This window comes from Ceratotherium simum, chromosome 6 (genome assembly GCF_057802395.1).
Source record: "Ceratotherium simum simum isolate JZ-2026a chromosome 6, ASM5780239v1, whole genome shotgun sequence".
NCBI classification, from domain to species: domain Eukaryota; kingdom Metazoa; phylum Chordata; class Mammalia; order Perissodactyla; family Rhinocerotidae; genus Ceratotherium; species Ceratotherium simum.
In genome coordinates this window covers 80,632,148-80,635,881 of record NC_141905.1, presented here as the reverse complement: position 1 = coordinate 80,635,881, position 3,734 = coordinate 80,632,148, and the positions used below count along the sequence as shown (strand labels likewise).

The 3,734-nt window shown below is 46.4% G+C and overlaps 1 pseudogene across 1 annotated transcript; it reads right to left on the bottom strand.

Annotated features, from left to right (window-relative positions):
• Positions 1 to 1,069: 1,069 nt before the first annotated feature.
• On the bottom strand, positions 1,070 to 2,498 carry LOC147916918 (protein N-lysine methyltransferase METTL21A pseudogene; annotated as a pseudogene). The gene is made up of 2 exons (XR_015552523.1): positions 2,401 to 2,498; positions 1,070 to 2,260 (listed from the first exon to the last, which is right to left on the bottom strand). The product of XR_015552523.1 is annotated as a protein N-lysine methyltransferase METTL21A pseudogene (transcript).
• Between the last annotated feature and the right edge of the window lie 1,236 nt (positions 2,499 to 3,734).

The window sequence follows — 3,734 nt, the reverse complement described above, 5'->3', positions numbered from 1 at the left end:
TTTTTTACAACTGATGAACATACATTGACACATCATAATCACTCGAAGTCCATAGTTTACAATAGGACTCACTTTTGGTGTTGTACTTCTATGGGTTTGTACAAATGTATAATGACACGTGTCCATCAATTTAATATCATACAGAGTATTTTCGCTGCCCTAAAAGTCCTCTGTGCTCCACCTGTTCATCCCCCAACCTCTGGCAGCCATTGAACTTATTACTGTGTACATAGTTTTGCCTTTTCTAGAATGTCATATGATTGCATCATACAATATGTAGCCTTTTCAGATTGGCTTCTTTCACCTAGCAATATGCATTTAAGTTTCATCCACCTGTCTTTTCATAATTTGATAGCTCATTTCTTTTTTTTTTTAACTTTTAATTCACCTTTATTAAAGTAAAAAGCTCTATTTAAACTACACGTAGAAAACAGTGTATGGGGTATTTTCACATCTAAGATATTCATTAAAAGGTTAAGAGGGAGGAGGAGGTCTTGTTTCTAAGGTTTTACAAAGGAAATCTATCTTTAGTACCAAATACTATACTGGGATTATAATATTCTTGTCTAAATTTGTTTAAGCTTTTACATTGTATAAAAGGGGGGCAGGGGGCATTCGTGTGCATGACTTCATTCATAAAGCCTATCAAAGATAATCATAAAACAACATAGCAGTCTTTTAACCCAAAGATCAATACCCTCTAAATGGAGTATGTTTTGCATTCAACAAATATTTGGTTGTGATATGCTCGATACTGGAGAGGCAACAAGGAAAGAGGCACGAGCATCCCTGGCTGGAGAGCAGCTCAGTCTCTGGGGACCACGGACACTGATTGACAATTACAGCATCACAGGGAGGGAGCTCACACTTGTGGAGCTAACCTCACATGGACGGATGAGATTTAAAACTCTTTTCATTGTCATCCCATGCATTATAAGGAGGCAGGGAATGCTTAGGAAAGGAATACAAAACCAACATTTAAGAAAGGGTAAAGCTGCAAGGGGAAAGTACAGCTTCTGATTTGAAGAACATAACCTGTTCACAGGACATGGAGGTCGAAGATCTTAGGTGCTTTCAAAAAGGAACTGAAACTTTATTTTTACATATTCCTTTGTTTATATACCTAAATCTGAAATTAAGCCAAAAAGCATAATATGAGACGTCAGAAAACACTTTCTGATCTCAAAAACCGAAAGTCTAAGACCTAAATGGGGCAGAAAGAAGACTCCTAGAGCATTCACAGCTCAGGGAATGGACATTAAACCTCGTTTCATACTCAGAAAATTAGGAAACCGGGCTAAACACCTATCTCAGAATGTGTTTAAGATAATCTGCATGATTTAGCCTCAGCACAAGCTCACAGCTTTGAAGAACCTGGACAGCAGCCCTTCCTCATGCTGTCAGTGGAAGCTTCACAGGAGGGAGCAGCACAAGGTACACAACCAACAGGAACCGAAATCCACACTTTCACGTTAACCGAACGCCACACTGAATAGAGTGTAACTGAAGAGCCACGGCAGCGGGACAGAGTGCTGCTCTGTCTGAAACTGTACTTGTGCTTGTGCCTGAGACCCGGCGCTAGGTTCCTGCACATAAGCCATTTCACGAAGTACAGTCCCACTCCCCGTCTCAGACCTTCACTGACGCACGCGGTGATGACATGTCTTATCAATTACAGCCAACTATAAGTCCTCCCTCTGGTTTCTCTTCTGTGCCTCGTAAATATGCACATCTTTTTCAGGATCATAGTGAACCTCACTCACAGTAAATTGCCTCTCCAGCAACACTAAGAAGTTGTTATCCCGTTCATAGCGAATTCGACAGGCTAAAAGAATCACGGAGAGGTTGCTACTGAGATGTTCCAGTGTTTGAAGAAGATCTGTGAATGTTTCTTCTAAATATATGATATCAGCTCCAAGTATCAGGTCAAATTCTCCAGGTGAAAAACTCCCCAAATTTTGTCCCCAAGTCAGCTCCTTAACAACAGCTTTGGGTTGGATATGGGGAGGTAAGCTGGCTTCAACGTTTGACTTAAGAAATTCTAATGCTACTTTTCGATCTGTGATAGTCACGTGAGCACCGCGTCCCACACCACCGCCGCCACTCCCAGGTGCCTCCAGTCCTGCCGGATCTGGATCGTGTGGTTTGCGAAAGAGAAGGTGGCCAGGGGCCTGTGGAACTTCTGCAGCCCCACCGCCGCGGTCTCCTCGTAGGGCACGAGGGCCATGTCGCCCGCGCCCAGCTCTCTGCCTCCTCAAACCTGTTGGGCAAAAGAACCCTGGTGACGCTCGGGCCAGAAAACGCGCTGTCCCTCAAGTGGCTCCAAATTCCTTTTAAGGGCGTTTTACAAGTTCAGAGAGGTGGGGGAAGCCTTTGTCTAATTCCTTTTGCGCGGCTGACCCCGAGTCTTCTGGGAAGGGCGATCTGGCTCTGAATTCGCGCCGAGGGTCGTCTCCGGGCCGGGCAGCCCGCTCGGCAGCACCCCGCGGCCGCCCTGCGCGCTCCGGCGGTGCCGCGGAGGACCAGAGCCCAGCCCGGAGAGGCGCGTCCGCGCCGCCGCAGCCCGCAGGGTGTTTCTCGCTTGGTGTCGGTCCTCCCTCCGCGCTCTAATCGGTGCGCTCGGCGGTGACGACAGCGCGCGCGAACCCGCCCTGCGCGTTAACGGTTTGACTGCCGCCTCCGGACGCAGCGGGACGCGTGCGGCCCGCGCGGGCCCTTCTGCCCGCCCTCCGAGCCGGGTCCCCAAGCCTGCCGCCCCCCTCCCCGAGGACGCACGGCGCGCGTTCCTGCCCGCGGGCCGGAGCTCGGGGACGACGGGCCGTGGAGATGTGGGGGCGTCCACAGGGCCCCTACCCGGGGTGCCCTCCGCTTCCCCCTCCCGAGGGCCCGCGGCGGGGCCTGGCCGGGGCGCACAGCTCCGAGACCCGAGGGTGGCCGGGCACACGGCCGCCTGGAAGGGCCGCTCATTTCTTTTTAGTACTAAATAATATTTCATTGTCTGGAAGTACCACGTTGATTTAACCCTTCACCTACTAAAGGACATCTTGGTTGGTCATCTAGGTTTTCTCCTAGATTATCTTCTAGGGGTTTTACAGTTTTACATTTTACATTTAGGTCTGTGATCTACTTGAAGTAGAATTTTGTGAATGGTTTGTTTGTCTAGGTTCATTTTTTGCATGTGGACATCCACTTGTTTCAACACCATTTGTTGAAGAGACTATATTTGCTCCCTTGTATTGTCTTTGCCCCTATGTCAAAGATCAGTTGACTATATTTATCAGGGTCTATTCCTGGGCTCTTTATTCTGTTCCATTAATCTATTCGTCTATTCTTTCATTACTACCACACTGTCTTGATTACTATAGCTTTATAGTAAGTCTTGAAGTCAGGTGGCCTCAGTCTTCCAATTTTGTTCTCCTTCAATATTTTGGTGGCAATTCTGAGTCTTTTGCCTCTCCATATAAATTTTAGAATCAGCTTGTTGATATCGCTAGGATTTTGATTGGGATTGCATTAAATCTATAGATCAAGTTGGGTAGAACTGAAATCTTGACAATATTGAATCTTCCTTTCCATGATCGTGAACTGTGTCGCCATTTATTTAGATCTTTGGTTTCGTTCATCAGAATTTTGTAGTTTTCCTCATATAGATCTTGTACAAATTTTAATAGATTAATATCTAAGTATCTAATTTTGGGGGAGTGCTAATGTAAATGGTATTGTGTTTTTAATTT